Genomic DNA, 20,467 nt, shown 5'->3' with positions numbered 1-20,467 from the left:
ACATAGGTCCATCCATCCATTTTCTTCTGGGGCCGGGTCACGGGGGCAACAGTTTAAGCAGGGACTTCCAGACTTCCCTCACACCCGACACGTCCTCCAGCTCCTCTGGCCAGCCGAGAGATATAGCCCCTCCAGCGTGTCCTTGGTCTTCCCTGGGGCCTCCTCCCGGTGGGACATGCCCGAAACACCTCCCCCTACATATTTCTTCCCTCCTATATGTCTCCTCTCTGTGCTCAATGTACTATATTTAGGTGTTTTTTGTGATGGCATGGCACCACCTCACGTGACTATGTTCTTGTGTTTTATGGTGGCTTTTTTAATAATTATATCATTTTAATATGTAATTGTCGTAAAGACTGACAGATACAGGAATGTGAATGAGCAGACAGTTGGGAGCGGTGTCGTAGGCAGTAGTCTTGGAGCAGGTCGTGGGTCGCAGGGTCAGAGGCTGGGGTTTTCGTACCGGTCATGGAGAGCTGGGTCGGAGACGGAGGCGCTGAGTGGCTCCAAGGAGTGGGATCACGATGGATACACGGACGAATAAACTGGAACATGACATGAAGGACGACCCGTGGAGATACCGGGAGATGACAAAATGAGACCTTTTATACTCACAGGTGAAGCTTGATTGATCATGGGTTGCAGGTGTGTGGGGGAGGAGCCAGAATCTCCACCCAACTCCAGGGTCAAACACAGAAGTGAGGGGGGGGGGGGGGGGGGGGGGGGGGGGGGGGGGGGGAATAGCACAGAACACATCAAAAACCCAAATCCTGGCAGTAATGTATTTATATATGCCCATTTTGCCTAAATAAAGAACTTTTACTGTAAGTCGGCGCTTCAGATCTCCTTCTATTTTTTCTAGTCTACTTAGCTCCTGGATCCTCGAGGAGCAAAAGGTAACATGGTGATCTTAATATGTTATGTGTCACCGTACAACTCTAATACCCCCTATTTAATGTAAACGATACTATTTCAAATCTCATTTCTTCAAGCAGGACAACGCAATGGAGCTTGGGTCTTTAGTTGTAGAAGATATACTGGTTGTTTTTCATTACACAAACCTTAACGGTGTAAGTCAGTAAAACTATTTTGACAACCCAAATTCGATACACTTCCCCTGCTTGTCTTCTGAATGCACAGCCTCCCTACAGTGGACCCCCGATGCCCCGTAACGGCTGAAGACGTAGTCAAAACACTGCTACATATATATTCATGATATGTTTGGACGTATTCCTGTCTCCTCTCCAGCAGGTTGAATTTCAACGCGTGAAACCAAGTCACTATTTGTCTTTTAACATAACCACAAATGCCATTCCACATTGCAGCCTGCTTGACATTTCCTTGACTAATAAAATATTGATTTCCGTGGAAACACATTGGCGACGGCTGTCGGCTATTGCTCACGCTCTGTAAAAATGATACCTCCATTCCAATCTGAATTCCATTTTTCCAGCTTTTCCTCTCATCCTGAATTGCAATCTTATCTTTCCACTCATTCGACACTGCTTCTTTCGCTTTTATGATTATATGTTGTTTTTTTCTTCATTTTATGATTCCTTTGCGCTTTTCTTGCTTACAGAAAGCTCCACGAAGCCTTGAATAAAATTGAACATCGTAGTTTAAGGCTCTGTACCCGATTTTTACTGTCTTAAAACGAGAAAAACAGAACTAGTTCATTTTGAAAGGTTTGCAGTGGTCCAAAGGTATTCCTCATTTACCTGGCATTACGAGCATCCATATTCTTCACCATGATGAGTTTATAAGCACAACATTCAGAAGCCAGAGTGGAGTCACGGTAATGCTGAAACAACTAGCATGCTAACAGCACTCCCATTGGTAGTGTGTTCATTCTCTGATGCGAAGGGCGGTGGTTCGAACTCTGCTTTTGACAGTCTGGTCAGATGCCCCTGCCCTTGGGTTGATGGTGCGATTCCAGCTCCCATGGCTGAATACTGTCATTGTGTCGTTGGGCAAGAGACTTTACCTTGATCTTTGATGTAAAGTGCTTTGAGAGCCTTGACAGTAGAAAAGTGCATTTTGTTTGACCATTCATCAATTACAATTTTGTTAGCGATTAAAAAGTTGTCTTGAAAAATTAAAATACTTGCCTGAGATCCAAAATACATACTCCAATACTTTAAGATGTGAGAGAGATCACCACGAAATCTCCCAGAGTTCAGATGGACGTGACAGGTGGATTAACCCATCAGGAACACAAATGGTCCATCCGTATGTAAACAAATACAGATTTCTGCATAATCAATGAGCGAAGCACTTAACTGTTAACCTGAGGTGAGAGAAATATAATTTAGTTTAAAAATGATGGGCGACCATTGACCACTGAGCGCTTGTTTTACATGAATCACTGAAAATAATGACTCTGATTGCACAGCTGTGTTTGAGCCCGACACAATGGAGGGAGTGAGGACCAGAATGATATCCCTCTGTGTTAAAAAATACAGAGAAATATCAGTCCAGATATGTCGGGAAAACAAATGACATCAAATTTGATCAAAGTCATCGTCAAAATGCAACATGCAAAAAGTTACTGCAGATGATACAATGTGCTAAAAGTTCTTAAATGCTAAAGTTTGCTAGCAGACAAAATCCATTACTTATTGAGGGGACAGAAAATACGTCTCGGCAGGCAAACACTGTGGGCGAATAACGCTGAACTAAGAAGGCAGGACTGAAGGGCGATGTTGCATTGATTTGGAAGAATTTCTCATGTTATTTTGAGGAAACTATGCAGCTCGAGAAGCCTTTTCCAGCACCACACAGGCGATAGAGTCTTTTCATTAACACAAGGCAGTGGGATATGGTCCTTGGGGGCCGCAACTTTGAATCTGTGACAGCTTTAAGTTTCGAAGTCACTGTAGAAATTATTAGCATTTTGTCAGCACTAGCACAGTTGCACATAATGTTGCCGTTACTTAATATGTTGGAGTTTTGGCCGTTTATGGTTTCAGGCTAAAAAGTGAGTTACTATAATCGCAACTGAACCTGGGGCACCATGGCTTAACCTGCATATTGAGGATTTAGCATTTTTTCTCATTCTCAGTATATGGAACAAACCTCTGAACATTGAGAAAGGCACTAAAAAAATTTGCGGTGAACAATTAGTAGAATGTAAGGAACTGATGCAAACCTTTTATAATGAACTAGCTCAGTTTTTCCACATTTTTAAGACAATAAAGAGCCTTTAAATAACCTGTTAATAATTGTTTTGTGTTATTCAATATTTCTTTGTTTAATGAATATATACTCTTTGATAGCAACATGACAGTTCTCCCCCATTTTAACGTATTGCTCGTTTGCTTACCGCTAACTGGATTAGTGCTGATCTCTGATTGCTCACGCCCCCTGCCTGTTTAACGCGCCAGTACAGCCAACAGTGGAGTCCATTATTAAAGCGGATTTACATGCAATCAGGCTGTCTACGCGCCCATACTGAGAAAGCACCGGGGAGCAGGGATTGTGTCAGTGACGCTGCAGGCTCTTGTGTGAGTGGAGAAGGGAAGATGTGACACAGAAGACCAGACTGCACTCTGCTATGCGTTTCATGAGTACACCAGACAGTTTGTATTTGAAATAAGGTGGTTGTGAGGACAGAATGATGACTAAGAGTGAAGGAGTCTGGGTAATTCATAAGAAGGCATGGTTAAAGAAGACATATTTTAAAGAAGACCTATTTTTCTTTCAAATCCAAATCACTTTATTTGTCCCTGAGGGGCAGTTTAAGAATATAGAGCAGAAGCTAAAATACAAGTCTCAGTGCAGCTCAACAGGTGGGGCCGTGTCAGGGTAGTTTGAGAAGAGTAACAATAACAGCCCTAAGGACAAAAGTGTCCTGTAGCATCACAGCAGCCTCCAGGGGGAGCCTGGGAAAAGCTGGTCAACAGAAAAGCCACTTCTAAGCCTCACTCTCAATCTGTTGCTTCGGTCAGTGACAGGCCATCTGGAACGTCTTCTTCCATATTTGGTGTGGAAAGCTTGTGGTATTGTTGTAAAACGTCTGTACCATTTCATAATTAGCCGGCTAGCATCATTATCTCCAAGCAAGGTCGCCATGGATACAGGAAAATCAAACTGCTGAAATCAAACAATACAATAAACCATAACCACCATCTTTTGAACTGTACAAGCTGTATTTCGTAGTTGGTCAAAATCCCCAAATATTAAGTTAAAAATGTGACAAACATTTAAAAAGTTCAAAAACTGTTCAGTGTGCCAGCCAGTCAGCCACAAGAGCAGCCAACTACGACCATGACAACCACGAAAGGTTTAGTTTGCTCTATGACACCTGTGGATCATTACTGTAGGTTATAATCTGGACATTTTAAATTGCAATATTGATCTAAAACAATGTCAAAAGCAATAAATAAATGACTAAATGTATTTCTGCAGAAGTGGCTCAGGTAGCAGAGATTTTTTTGGTAGCGACTTTTTTTTTTTTTTTGGTCAGGCAGTGTATATAATATGTGAGTGATCGGTGGTGGTCGGAAAAGCCATTGTTGCAAACTGGCAGCTGTGTATTTCGCACACAGCAAATTAAAGTGTAGCCCTGAATACATAACGCAGTGTGCCCAAACATGTGCTACAGACGAGCAATGCATTATCATATTGTTATAATTCAGTCTATTTGGCAGGATTTTTAACCGGATGCCCTTCCTTCATGCATCACATATGACATTCAAATTGCCCCAGTTCCTAATTGAATACTTAACTTGACACTACTACTACAATAGCAACTACTACTACTACTACAGCAATAACTACAACTTTTTTTTTTTTCATAATTTGTTGGAAAAATAAAGTCCCAATATTCGAATGTGACAAAACCTTTAGCAAATGCTTTTTAATATCCCTGCGCCGCACACTCATAGTTTGAACTGGAAATTGGATTCTCTCTCCTCACTCTAACCAAACTGGTGCAGATTAAAAGCTCCTATTAGCCCTGAACACTTCACATGTTTATATGAATGAGTTCCATTGAAGATGCCTGCAAACTGGGAATGAGGTTTGAGCCGGTGTGTGCCTTCTGCTTGTATGCTCTGCTCATCAGTGAACACTCTAGTTTAATCCTTCTTAGAATTACTATTCCAGTTAGGAAAAAAAATAAAAAAAAATAAAAAATAAAAAATGGACAGTGGGCACATGCAGTTTTTTTTTTTTTTTTTTTTTTTTTAAAGCCATATTTTACTGTTATTTTGCATTAGTGACCTTTCACGCGAAGCCCATTTCCTTCTCCGGAGCTCAAAACACCCTGTTCCACCTTATGATGCATTAAGGGATTAAAAGGCAGCACTTCCTACATCATTATAATTACTTTCCCTTCTCATTTACCCTCTCCAAGTTGTATTTAGAGTGATTTATGCATGTTTGAGTAATCGCTATACACCTGTGTTCGAGACATCATTGCTCTGATCTACTCCCGTTTTTATTTTTTTTATTTTTTTCACCGCCACCGGCACACACCCACTGCTCTGTACTTACTTTGTTTTTCAATTTTATTTTTCTTAATTTCCAATATGTGTAGGATTTGGCATTTTGGTGTTGTGTAGTCATTTTGACACAAAATCTACTCAAGTAATATGCTGATTTTGAATGTTGATTATGTGGAAATGTGATTTTTTTATTTTTTATTATTATTATTTTTTTATGAAAGAATGGGAGAATGCATGGTTTCATTCTAAATGTGTGGATATTTAGATGTATTTTAGTTAATTAAATGTTAGCCTGCCCGGGGACTACAGATGGAAACTAGCTTTAGGTAAATCATGGTGTAAAGCATCTCTTCTTTCAGTTTAATTTGTTTACACATGGCCTCTGTTTAAATAAACCAATAAACTAAACTAAACTCGCCAGCATGATGTGCAGCTATCCATCGGAGGTGCCAACGACTTCATGGCTCTGTGTTGTGATGACGTTTACAGCGACATTGACTCCCATTGGGCACCACAGTTTTCCAACGTGGAAGTCAAAGGGGTTGTTTCTTTTAGTCAGTTTAGCACAATACTGCTATTTAAAATGTGCAAATTATAATAGAATGATCCACGGATGTCATAGATTATAACTATGCAGTAGACACAAGGTCAAATCTATTGTTTTTAGTTCCATGTCAATCCTCCAAACAAAATTACTTGTTTCGTGCTATACAGTGGTCCCTCGTTTATCGCCTCGTTTTATGTTCTAAAAATAACCCGCAATGCGTAGTAGTCAGCTTTATTTTTTACAATTATTATATATGTTTTAAGGCTGTAAAACCTCTCACCACACACTTTATACACTTTTTTCAGACAGACATCACATTTCTCTTGTTTCAAAACCTTCGTAGGTGCTTTTGTCGGTGCAGAACGTTTCATCGACATTGTGGGTTTTGTCGGGGAGAAAACTAGCAAACATACAGCACTTCAGAGTCACACTGAGATCCAACATTTATGTAAATTTGGCTGAACACATTCTGTACTGTACAGGAGACACGGCACGGAGGAGGCTAATGGACAATGGTCTACAGTCCCTTAGCCAATCAGGACGCAGAACACAATGCACGATAACAGACTGTAAAAAAAAAAAAAGGATGCAAATAAAAAAAATCTGCGAAACAGCAAGACAGCGAAAGATGAACTGTGTTATAGTGAGGGACACCTGTATACAATTTTAAGTGAACTGAACAGTCACAAAGCATTCAAAAGTATGTAATAGTTGTTCCAAAGCCTGGATAGTCAATAATAGATAGGGCCTTTAAAGGTACACTGCGTAGCTTTTCTGTTTTCTGTGTTGAATAGTTTTAACTTTTAGCATCTTTATGGAGACAAGCAGGTGGTGCCACTATAGGCCGAGAGAAAGATCTACAAAATCTAGCTAGATGTTTAATACCATACTGTGGAAAATATTTCGGACGAACTGTTATTATGTCCACGCAGAAACAACAACCTTTGACAGAAAAGTTTATACAGTAAGAATCATATATGGAATCAACTCACTGCATATGTAGTGGCCATTAACAGCCTAATGTTGGGTAAATAGGCCCACATTGATTTTACAAATGAAGTAATTGGATACAGACAGCGCCGCAATCAGCGCAGATTTCATTTTCATATCATTATCCCACATTGATGACTAATCTGATTCTGAAACAGGGAATGCTAATATCTGAGCGAGGAGAGAATGGATACTGTTTACAAGGAAAGAAAATCAACCATGCGGAAATTTTAAATTGTTAATATACCCAGTAAACAAGTATTGTGAGTGTTGATTATGTACAGTATATGACCAGCATAATAAGATCAACTCATTCTTTGCTAATGGGCTGCTTTCCACAGTGCATCTTAATATGGCTTAATATGCTTTAGCTCAATCAACCAAGACTAAATCCAAACTTTTATTTTTCTCGAGTTCCAGTGGGACATATTGAGAGGATTAATCAATCAGATGAGATGAGGAGGGCTCCAAACTAACCTGGCTCCCGTGTGGTTGATATGGGTGTCACTTTAAGTTGAGTTCTACACATTATCAATCCGGGACGGCTCTCACTGAAAGCGATCAGGAAAAGGTGGCACCCCTTGACTAATATTTGAATCTGATTGGCCGAAGCATCACAACAAACTGAAAAATCAAACTTTTGTTAAATCCAGTTGAGAGAAAAAAAACACATACATCTTCCCTGTCCACAAATAAAAGCGTTTCTGCACCTTTCCATAAACAAAATAATCCGTATTGACGTATTTCACATTTGGCTTCCACCCAAACCTCGATGCTGGTCTGTGATTGGTCCACCACCCAGCAGGATGGCTCTATCGCACCAGCGGGGACATGCCAAGATGGAGTTTTGTGAGTTTGTGAACTGGCAAATATCACAGGAATCTATCTTACTGTGCAAGGTTAGCTCCAAACACTCTAGCTTTCATAAAGTGGGAAGCTTATCCGTATCTTGTCCTGCATCTTTAAAGGAGATGTACCCGATGTGTACCATTTTAAACTATTTGCAGTGGTCCAAACTTAATCCTCACATTCTTAATGCATTTCTAGCATCCTAATTCTTCACTGCGATGAGTTTATAAGCACATTTCACAACTTTCAGAGGGCAAAGCAATGTCTCAGCCATCACACCACAGTGTTTTTTAGCTGTTTTTGCATTTTATATGTCCTGAAAAAAAACAACAACAAAAAAACACATGGGAAAAAACAGGCCTTTTAACAGGATTTTCCCTCCATTTCTAACCCCACACTGTGTGATAGAAGCGGGTGCAATGTCTTGGGTAACAGAACATTTTAGAAGGACCCTGTCAAGCTAATTATTTCCTTGTATGTACAACTGATCAATTAAATGAATGTAGTAATATGTAACAATACTCTTGTCAGCAATAATTTCACACTCGCCCATTCACCATATCCAACAGTGGGTCAAAATTGGGAGTAAACGAGACCAAACCAAGTCTACACCAGAAATAAAATGGACTCAGTTTCAAAGGTCATAATATAGAGATCATAATATAGAGATCAGATAGGTCTGCTCCTACAACATTCTACCATATTTACTGAGGTCTGATTCCTCAAATGCTGGATTACTCAAACATGCATTAATCAATCAAAAAGATAGATGGATCAGTCAATCAATATGACTTTATTTGTCTCAGAGGGGAAATTTAACCACATTGAGCAGTAAAGTGCAACAATAATAGAAAGCTCAATCAAAACTGTCAGTGTAGCACAACAGGTAAGGTCATCAGATCTGTGTCACAGCAGTCTGAGGGGAGTAATAGCCCTCAGGACAAAAGTATCTCTCCTCTGTGTTCTGTGTCCTGAAGCATCACAGCAGCCTCCCTGGGGAGCCAGGTGAACTCTGGAGACACAGGAAAGCCTCTTCTAAGCCTCTCTCTCACTCCACTCTGTTGTTTTTGTTTGTGATGAGACAGGCCATTCCCTCTGGAACATCTTCTGCCACATTGTGTAGAAAGCTTGTTGCATTGTTGTAAAAAGTCTGTAGCATTTCATACCTAGCTGGTTAGCATAGCCAGCTCTGAGCAGGGTCACCAAGGATACAGCTAAAACAAACTACTCAAATGGCACAATCCATTAGTCCTTAACTTTCATCCTTTGAACTGCGCATGCTGCACTTCTTTGTTGGTCAAAATTCCACAATGTTAAGTAAAAAATTTAAGATGCTATTTTAAAAGTTTAAAAATTGCTCTATGTGCCAGCCAGTCGGCCACATGAGCAGCTAACCATGACAATGGCAACCATGGATATATGGCTCCGTTCTGCACCAGTTTGTCCAATTTTTTTCTGTCTCTGATCGAAATACAGCTCCCCCACACAATATATATATATATATATATATATATATATACACAGAACAGAGCACGTCCTACCACAGAATGGAAAAACAAAAGCTTCGAAAGTGCATAGTACTCAATTACATTTAGTTAACTTTTTAAACTAATTGCACTTTTCAGAGTGTCTTACTAGCAGCACACTTTTAATCCTACTTGAGTAATATCTGTATTAAAATAACAGTACTCTTGAGTAAAAGTTTTGGTTACTCTTCCCACTGTAAGTCTATAAGTGACAAAAGGCTGCAAAGGCCGTACTGAAATGGGACAGGCCAACGCCACGGAGCGTCTATATTTTTCTGTGCACTTATGTTACGTCGCTTACGTTACTTCACCTAGTGACCGTGACGGCTGCTGACTAATGACCTAAACGTGTAACTTAGTTTTATTTTTAATTCTTTACCATTTCATTAAAAAAAGAGTCAAGATATCAATGTCCCAGGCGTTTATTTCTGTTTAGATTAAATGAAGTAAGGAATTAATATTTCCTTTTGAATATCAATAGGTAAATATACGTTCTAGGTGATTTTTTTCCCCCCAATTGTAGCTAATATTACATAAAAAATCTATGAGAAAATGTACCTTGTTTCTCCCACAGAAGAAGTCACGCATGTATGATGAGATACAGAAGTGCGCAGTCTGCTTTTTTTTGTATTTTGCATTATTTTATGCTTTGTCCCAATACATTCACTTTAAATTATAAATCACATGTTACGTCCCAACTGTTACTCTTTACAAATAGTTTTTTACGCTTACTTAAGTAATTTTTTAGCCCACTACTTTGTACTTCTACTAGAGTAATATTTTGAGGTAATGTTACTCCTACATGAGTACAGTTTTTCTTCACTATCCACTTCTGTACAGCAAATCAGCACAGACATCAAAAGATCTCAATTTCTATATAAATGACTTACCTCTGACGATTTTTTTGCCGTCAAGGCGAACGGCGAGCAAAACTGAGAGTGTGAAAATCATCATAAACCTCATAAAAGTGTGTTTTAAATCAGTGGAATATTGGACTTCAGGACCTCTTTGTTGTGATAGAAATGCAAGGTCTGGTATCTGCTCCTCTCATAGTTCTGTTTTTCATTTCATAAAACGTTATCATGTTTGTCTCCCAGGCATGTGGTGTTTTGATTTGAGTATTTGAGCAAAGTACAAAATATTTCACAACACAACTGAAAAAATTGGGATGACATTCCACGCATGTTTCTGCTTAATAAAGAGAGCCAGTAGATAAAACAACCAATGGGTCAAACTTTATTTCCTTTGTCAAAATATCACAGGCTTTTGATTCATCCGAATATATTGATTCCTGTGCACATGTCAACTCGAATTTTGCGTTGAAAATTTCAGAATTTCATGCAATCATATCGTTCGCTCTGAATTCCAAAATCACTTTTCAAGTTGAATATACGTCTTATATTAGAATGAGCCAGTTACATTAAAGGGGTCATATTACACTATTTTCTGATCTATGTTATGTTTCCTCATTAAAAACACACCTGGAGTTGTGTTGTTTCATTCGCACATATTTAACACGCAAACCTGCATATTTAGTTCTTCTCTCAAATTGAAAACACTCCGTTCCACCTTGTGATAGATAGATAGATAAAGCATACACACTTTTGAGTTTAACTGGACATGTATCTCCTGCATTATGTTCATTCTATTTTGCTTCTAGTTACTATATTTATATTTCAAATTACTTAAGAAATGAAATTACAACTAAATATGAAAACAGAATGAATTGATAATCAAACTTGGAGGTATTTTATAGTTTTCTACTATGTTATAATGTTGTTCACGCATCAAAAACATGCTTGAAGATGTTTTAGATGTCATCCATGCAGGTTTCAGTAATTTAGCGATCTGTACTGGACCCTATTCAAACCCTCCTTACAGTTAGCGTTAAGATTCTGTCCAACGCTCAGTCACTCCACAAGCCTACGTCATCCATGCTCCCACATGACAATCCTCCATAATTATACAAAAACATGATACAAAACTGTACACAACAACTTGACAAACCTGATCCAATGTGCAGTGGTTTGATTAGCGAGATGCAGAGATTGCGTTGTGATAGCGCTCTGAAGGGGGAGTGACTTAGCATGCAGAACAAAGTGAGAGGAGACTTACAGCAACAAAAATTAAAGTGAAACTTATTAAACATGTTAATGCTTTCTTGTCAGTGAATATAGCAAATAAAATGTAACAGTGATCTAAATATGTTATATGTCAGCAGTAAATATCACATAAAAGTAAAATACCTCATCTTTAAATCCAGTTGCAAAGTAGCAGTAGCTAAATCTGGTGCAAATCATCTTTTCTTTTGTAAGATTATTGAATATGCACATGGTTCCTGGCAAATAAAGAATAAGGAAGGAAAGATAGATAGAAAGTAGCCCTTTATGAAGCACTTTATATCAAGGAACCACTCATTCATACATCAGTGTACTGCAATACAAGAGGTGTGGCGGGTAAAGTGTCTTACCCAAGGACTCGACATTAGTATTCATCTGTGGGGGATTGAACCGCCAACCTGTGGACCAGGAGATCTAATGCTCTACCAACAATGTTTAGGTTGGGAGTGGGATTTAAACTGTCAACACTTTTTAAATGTTCCAACTGCACAACATCCTCACGAGAATAGTCTGTGTAATATGCACTTCTGCCAAGTGTGTTAGCATTCGCTGTCGGTTTCTACAATGCAAAAAAAGGCACAACCAAAAGAAGATATGAAAACAATAGCGTAAAATAAAAATGGTAATGAAATGCGCAGTGTTAAGTTCTGCAACCTTTACCCGCACAGTGCTATCAGTCGTCAGTATCAAAGCCTATTCTTCAAAGGCGTCTTGTGCTTCTAAACTTCCAGAGTTGGGGGCTGTGGATGAGAATGTCTGCTCTCTATATTTATCCCAGATGAGAATCAGCCTGGTGCAAATAACACTGAGCCCGCTCCAGTTCAATATCCTGCAGAGAACCCAGGTCGAAAGCACCCGGGAACAACAAGGGGAGATGGAGACAGGCCTTCTCACATGCAGCTCCACAAACACCATTTTGGATTTAGGTTTGTGAGTGCCCAAGACTGTTCACGAAAACCAAACTAATGCAAAATGGAGAATTCACATTGAATACGTAGAAAATTATGAGATAAAACAGAGGTGACCCACAATAAGAATAAGAATAATAAGAATGAAAGATATAGACTGGAAAATACAGTACCTAAGTTGCACTTTTTTATAGTTTGTCTGGAGGTGTGACTTATACTCAGATGCGACTTATTAGTGAAATTATTAAAATATATAATTTCACATCTTCGTTATTGTTCCACTGAATACTGCGCAAGGGCACTCTAGGCCTATGTACCAGTAACTACTACTCATGTACTATTGAACATTTTAAATTTCAACATTACGGTAATTTAAAAGATATTTAAGACTGAACAAAAATGCCCCCAAAGAGAAAATCATGTTCTGCTGAGTTTGATGCCATGTGGAAGAGGAAGTGGATGTGGTGGTTCATCTTTGTCCGGAGCAGGCAGAGTTGTTCAGAAATGATACTGAGGATGGAGAATTCAATGGATTTACTGATCTGGAATGAGATCGAGAGTAAATTTTTTAGCTTGTTTTTTATGCTTTAGTTATCTGATTAATTGTTAATATCTTACGTAAACAGACCAAACACGTTTTCAGTTCGCCGTCTATGCTTCATGTAGCTGAATAAATACAAACGTGTTAGCGTGCTGTACTGTTATTCAGCCTGTTGTTTTCTACTTTATTAATTATAACTTGCCTCTAAACAAAAAATGCCTGTTTTTGGTCTCCGATTTTGTAAAAGAATTTCCTCCAAAAATGCGACTTATAGTCCAGTGCGACTTATGTTTTTTCTTCATTATTATGCATTTTTTTTGGCTGTGACTCTAGAAAATATGGTAAGTGGAACATTCTAGTCAAAGCTGCACTATGTAACGTTGCCTGCTTGTCTCCATGTTTTTGCTTTATGGACATTTCCTACTCCAGACCTCAAAATACCGAAGCGCTATCCTGTATCCTGGATTATTTAAATTTCTGATTGAGTTTTATTGAAGCTTTTTTGTATATGCTCAAAAGACTGAAATGAATTTACTTTTTCTTCTGTATACTATTTTAAGTGTATTTAACACCAAGACCAAATATATTCAAATGTGTCCAAAAGTTGCTTAAAAATCCAACTAATCCAACTAATGAGAATTAAACATTGAAGAGACAGAATATATGATAGAACTTTCTCAGACCCATTATTATGTAACCGGGGGAAACAATGAATGCAGAAACCGAGACTTCACATTTTGAGGTCGAATTGTAGTAATCCTGGAGTACCTTGCTGGAGGATTAGTTTATTGTGCATAGATGCTTGGGATTTCAGATGCTTGGGATGGGTCCTTGGGCAGTACCCTCTTATATATTTCCTTATATCTGTGTGATCCCTCAGTCGTCCAGTAGGTTCCATAGTGGTCCATGGGTGTGTACTAGTCTATGAGGTCTTATACTTGTTCTGGTACAGCTCAAGATCGTTCTAAAGCTATTCAGGAAAGGTTCACTTCTGTCCTGTGACTGTGACTTTTTTAGTATTGATACCTGCTCAAATAAGTATATAGTTTCGATGCTAGTTTTAGTATCAATTAGTATCTGATTTGATACTTTTGACAACCCTAGATTGTAGTAACAACTGGAGCAAGTGAATTCTTGAGTACTGAAACGGTGCATACGATTGTTGTGTCCTTGGGCAAGACACCTCACGTTGATTTGAATGTGATATGTGCGATTGGTGGTGTGATTGACTACCGTAAGTCTAGCATAAAAGTGTTATCAAGGCATTCTTATTAGTATTTGTCAACTCTGATCCAATAAGTAATGACAGATGAAGGATAAATTGAGTCTCTTAAATGTAATATCCAAAACAGTTAAAAATGTTTACTTGTATAGTGGCAGTAGTTCAGTTGGTAAAGTGTTTGTCCACTGATCTGAAGGCTGGCAGCTCAAATCCCACTAAAGACATAAATATCATTGGTTCAGTGGTGAGATCCATTGACCTGGAGGTTGGCGTTGCGATTCCAGGTCCCACAGATGAATGCTGTCATTGTGTCCTTGGGCAAGACGCTTAACCCACCTCGCCCCTGGTGTCTGCGTACCCTGGTGTGTGAATGGGTGAGTGGTTCCTTGATGTGAAGCTCTTTGAGTGCCTTGAAGGTGGAAAAATGCTCATTCATACACCATTGTGGGTTGAAGTGTCTTGCCCAGAGACACAACGTTAGTATTTATCTGTGGGGGATCGAACCGTCAACCTGTGGACCTAATGCTCTACCAACAATGTTTAGGTCAGGAGTGGGTTTTAAATCGTCAACGTATTTTAAAAATGTTCCAACGGCACAATATCCTTATGACAGTGGTGTCCAAACTTTTTGCAATGAGGGCCAGATTTGGTGAGGTGAAAAGGTGAGGGGGCTGACCATTCATCCTGATCATTCTTTGAACCATTAATATTAAATGCACATGAACTATTTAATTTTTTTTTTTTTAACTTTTTATTGCAAATGGCTTTCATCTTTCAAAAACAAAATGAATTATACACAGATTATAAATATGAAAAAGTGAACATTTAATTTGTGGTTTTGATTATCACAATAAAATCAATTCACTGAGATTTTCAAATGTATTCACCAAACAAACTGAGACTGGACTGAAACAGATCTGGACTGTAGTAAATAGGCCCGGTCTGGCTCAAAGATGGTGGTTTGGATGCGCAAAACAACACGCAGGTGAGTCAGTCTTGTCCTCGCACGGTTCTTGTTAAAGTTCATAACCGAGAACTAAAAAACCTCAGCTTTTTCTTAGCAAATGTTCGAATTTCTTTAAACCTGTCTTATCCAATTTAAAAGTCAGCAAGAGCGCGACCTCGGAGCACGGCCCGGATCTGCTGCCATTCTTGGTGAAATATAATATTGCTTGTAAATGTGTATTTTACGTTGGTCAACAGTGCAACGGGCCACACACAATTATTTTTATTCCAGAGGCTGCGGGCCGGTGGAAATTTGTACACGGGCCGCAATTGGTCCCCAGGCCGGACTTTGGGTATGCTTGCCTTATGAGAATAGTCTGTGTAATATGTACTTCTGCCACTAGATGTTACCAAAAAACACTTCATTTCATTTTAATCTTAAATTTTACAAGATGGCTTTAATCTCGTCACTATAACATTCATGCCATTCAACTTCCTGTTACATGCAACATTTTGAGGACTTTTCCCATCCAAAAGATATCAGATATATTGTTAATTTCCATGGCAACAGTCCTAAACATTCATCATTCTCAAACCCATGGACATTCCCACATAAATATAGCTGAAGTCATTCCAGAGCACACTCTCGCGAACTCGAGAGGATGCGAAAATCACTTAATTGTGTGAAAAAGCGCCTGGAGTCAACCACAACTTCAGAGCACCCCACAACCGCACTCACCCGCACACACATCAGCCATGACGAGGACTTAGCTTCTGGGCTAATGTCACTAGCGGGGGCCTCTGTCTGCGGAGATTTGGGCCTCAGCCGTAGATGAAACGGACCCCGTAACCTCAGCCCAGAGCCTTGTGGTTGGAACCCGGGCCCCCCCCAACCCAACCCTCCCTCTTCCCTTTAACCCTCCCCTTCACCCTGTCAGTCTGTGTTACCACATTTGTCCCAACTGTATAGGATCTGCATTTTAAATTTCTTTCTGATCCATCCCTGAAGTAGTCAGCTTAATTTTTTACAATTATTATATATGTTTTGCAGCTGTAAAACCCCTCACCACACACTTTTGTCGGGGAGAAAACTTGCAAACGTACAGCACTTCAGAGTCACACTGCGATCGAACGTTTACGTAAATTTGGCTGAACGCTTTCTGTACCGTACAGGAGACACGGGACGGAGGAGATTGATTGACAGTGGTCTAAAGTTCCTTAGCCAATCAGGACGCAGAACACAATGCGCATTCAACAGTGAGGCCGCGAAAGGTCAACCATGATGTAGTGAGGAACAACTGTAATGCTGTTTCCTCATCATAAATGTACCCAGAGTTGTGTTTTGTTTCATTCACGTTTAAACACACAAATCCTGCATATTTCGGCTGTTTTCTCCTCTGTGTTTTTAAACTCCATGCATCTTCACTAGATTTAGATGATCCAAGATGGCGCCACGTACGGTCGCCCTGGTGAATTGGTGCGCTGTGTGTTTTTTGTTTTTGTGCGTTTGTCCTGTGTTCGCGTGCTCTTACACCCGTGAAGAGCTCTTATCCATCAGAACTACCACTCCTGTCGATCTACTGCCGGTCTTTTTAGTTCCTGCAGTAGATTTTGTTCACTCTTTGGCCAAAAGAGTGAGACGCCGAAGACGAGGAAAGCGGGCAGGGGCCTTGGTGCGCCTCCGGAGACGCGGCGCTCGCACGCCCCTACCTGGAATTTTCCTGTCTAACGTTCGCTCACTCAGCAACAAGACGGACGAACTGGCGCTGCTGATGAGGAGAAACAAAGACTTCTCTTCCTCTTGTGTCTTATGCTTCACGGAGACATGGCTCAATGAGCGTATCCCGGACTGTGCGCTTCAACTGGAGGGATTCCAGCTCCTCCGCGCGGACAGACAACGGGGACTCTCCGGGGGAAAGACGAAAGGTGGAGGTGTCTGTTTCTTCATCAACAACGCCTGGTGTACGGATGTGACTGTGATCTCCCAACACTGCTCTCCCGCCGTGGAATATCTTTTCATTAACTGTAGGCCTTTCTACTCTCCACGTGAGTTCACTTCATTCATTCTGGCCGCTGTTTACATCCCTCCGTGCGCGGACACGCACGAGGCCCAGCGCGTGCTCGCGGAGCAGATTCTGGATGTGGAGCGAACCTTACCGGACTCTTTACTGATCATCCTGGGGGATTTTAATAAGGGAAATCTGAGCCAGGAACTACCCAAATATAAACAGTTTATTAATTGCCCGACGAGAGAGCAGAAGACGCTGGATCACTGTTACACAACGGTCAGTGGAGCCTACAGAGCCGTGCCCCGCGCTGCTCTAGGATTCTCTGATCACGTCATGGTTCACCTCATCCCTGCTTACAAACAACGGCTGAAACTCTCCAAACCTGCTGTGAGGACTTCTAAGAAGTGGACCAGTGAGGCTGTGGAGGAGCTTCGCACGTGTTTGGACACTACAGACTGGGATGTGTTCAAGGCTGCCACAGACAGTTTGGATGAGTACACAGATACTGTGACGTCATACATTCAGTTCTGTGAGGACAGCATCATTCCATCATGCACCAGGGTGACTTTTAACAACGACAAACCCTGGTTCACACCCAGACTTAGACATTTGAGGAGGGAAAAGGAGATGGCTTTCAGGGCAGGAGATCGTGAAGGCTACAGGCGTTGCAAGTATGCGTTTAGCAAAGAGGTGGAAAAGGCTAAAGCGAAATACAATACACGTCTGGAGCAGCAATTCTCCACCAACGACTCTGCTTCTGTCTGGAGAGGGCTTAGGCAAATCACCAACTACAGGCCCAAAGCCCCTCCCGCCGTGGACAACAAACAACTAGCAGAAAAGTTAAACGGCTTTTATGCGAGGTTTGAAGTTTCACACCCCTCCCCCTCCTCCCCCACCATCACGGACATTACCTCCAAACCCACCTCGGACCCCCCCTCCTCCCCCACTGCCCTCACAGTTGTGGAGCAGGACGTGACTAAGCTTTTCAGGAAGCAGAATCCCCGTAAGGCCGCGGGCCCAGACGGTGTCTCTCCTTCCACCCTTAGACACTGTGCTGAGGAACTGGCTCCTGTCTTCACGGACATTTTTAACACCTCCCTGGAGTCATGTCACGTCCCAGCCTGCTTCAAGCTGTCCACCATTGTCCCCGTCCCCAAGAAGCCCAGGATCACTGGACTTAATGACTACAGACCTGTGGCGCTGACGTCTGTAGTCATGAAGTCATTTGAGCGCCTGGTCCTGCACCACCTCAAGTCCTTCACCTCCCCCCTCCTGGACCCTCTGCAGTTTGCCTACAGAGCCAATCGGTCTGTGGACGACGCCATTAACCTGGCCCTTCACTTCATCCTCCAGCATCTGGACTCCCCGGGAACCTACGCCAGGATCCTGTTTGTGGACTTCAGCTCTGCATTCAACACCATCCTCCCTGCTCTACTCCAGGACAAGCTCGCTCAGCTCAACGTGCCTGACTCCACCTGCAGGTGGATCACTGACTTCCTGACAGACAGGAGACAGCGCGTGCGGCTGGGGAAGAATGTCTCGGACACTCGGACTATCAGCACAGGATCTCCACAGGGCTGTGTACTTTCTCCCCTGCTCTTCTCCCTGTACACCAACTGCTGCACCTCCAGCCACGACTCCGTCAAACTGGTTAAGTTTGCGGATGACACCACCCTCATCGGACTCATCTCGGACAGCGATGAGTCTGCCTACAGGAGGGAGGTGGACCGGCTGGTGTCCTGGTGCAGCAGCAACAACCTGGAGCTCAACGCCCAGAAGACAGTGGAGATGATCGTGGACTTCAGGAAAGTCACAGCCCCCCTGCCTCCCCTCACCCTGACGGACTCCCCCATCACCACTGTGGACTCTTTCCGCTTCCTGGGCACCTGCATCACCCAGGATCTCAAGTGGGAGCCGACCATCAGCTCCCTCATCAAGAAAGCCCAGCAGAGGATGTTCCACCTGCGGCAGCTGAGGAAACGCAAGCTGCCAGTCCAGATGATGGTGCAGTTTTACACGGCCATCATTGAGTCCATCCTCACCTCCTCCATCACTGTGTGGTTCGCTGGGGCCACTGCCAGGGACAGACAGAGACTGCAGCGCATTGTGCGCTCTGCTGAGAAGGTGATTGGCTGCAGCCTTCCATCTATACAGGACCTGTACGTCTCCAGGACTCGGGGGCGAGCAGGCCGTATAGCAGCTGACACCTCTCACCCTGGACATGGACTATTTGAGCCACTTCCCTCTGGCAGGAGGCTACGGTCCATTGGGACCAGAACCTCTCGCCATAAGAACAGTTTCTTCCCCTCTGCTGTTTGTCTCATGAACACTCTATAATATCTGCACTAAACTGGACACTTTATAACACCGGTCACTTTAATAAGCCACTTTGCACTGTTGTTCTGATGCTGCTATTGTACATATTTTTTCCCTTTAAGTATTTCATTTGATTTTTTAAGCATATCTTTTTAACTTTGTGCATGCTCTTATTTGTATTTGTATTTATTCAGTGTGTTTATGTTGCACTTTTTCACCGTATCAAGTTCCTAGTTTGTGAACTGTGTTCACAGACTATGGCAATAAAAGTCTTCTGATTCTGATTCTGATTCTGATTCGGATGATTTCAGGTAGGTAAAAAAGGTAGACGTTAACTTGAAAACTACCACTACATGACATCACAAGGTGCAACGGAGCATTTTGAGCTTTGGAGATGCACACAGACTAATAAACCAGGATTACTCAATGTGTGAATGAAACAAAACACAACTCCAGGTTTGTTTTTGATGAGATAAAACCATTCTAACACGGCTTAAAGCTCGCAAGAATCGATTTTGTGCAAGCACGCGTTTCTGCAGCGTGTGTTTCGTGCGCTTTCTTGTACGTGTTGCGCTAGCTTGTCTGGGTTAGCGGCGGTGTTGGTGTGGTGCAGATTTTCATTAGCGGCCTCTGACTTCCCCTACAACATCTGACTCTAATCCTCTGGCTTCCTTTGACATGCGTCTGCCTAATGAACGTCAATATTTTGGTTAGAGCTGCAGGGAGGAAGATAGAAGAGTTCTGGGTGAGAAGTTGAGCCAAAGTGCAGAGATGATGGTATTCTCTGGAAATTGAGTTGTTTTAACAGCATTGAAAAAAACTCTGTGGGTACATTTAACTGCCAGTAAAAATCAGAGAATACTAGAAAATAATATACTGCAAAACTGGAATATTAACTGCATAAATTAGTCTGTTCATCGATAAAATCTGCGGACTTTTTAGAGTACCTGTTGGAAGTCAAAGTACTGTCTTCAAAGCACTATGCAACTTAAATAAAAGCTTTCTTTTGGTTAGTTTTGGTCATTTTTGCTCGATAACGCATGTGTC

General features: G+C 41.4%; 1 protein-coding gene across 1 annotated transcript in view; it reads right to left on the bottom strand.

The window, feature by feature from the left end:
• cntfr (ciliary neurotrophic factor receptor) overlaps positions 1-19,995 on the bottom strand; it is a 482,053-nt gene extending 462,058 nt beyond the window's left edge. The window contains exon 1 of the mRNA XM_055225685.1: positions 19,986-19,995. The gene's annotated coding sequence lies outside the window, so the exon portion shown is untranslated. The remainder of the gene's footprint in view (positions 1-19,985) is intronic.
• Between the last annotated feature and the right edge of the window lie 472 nt (positions 19,996-20,467).

This window comes from Periophthalmus magnuspinnatus, chromosome 12 (assembly GCF_009829125.3).
Source record: "Periophthalmus magnuspinnatus isolate fPerMag1 chromosome 12, fPerMag1.2.pri, whole genome shotgun sequence".
Lineage (NCBI taxonomy): Eukaryota > Metazoa > Chordata > Actinopteri > Gobiiformes > Gobiidae > Periophthalmus > Periophthalmus magnuspinnatus.
Note: the sequence above shows the minus strand (reverse complement) of the source record. Positions and strands in the feature narration are given on the sequence as shown.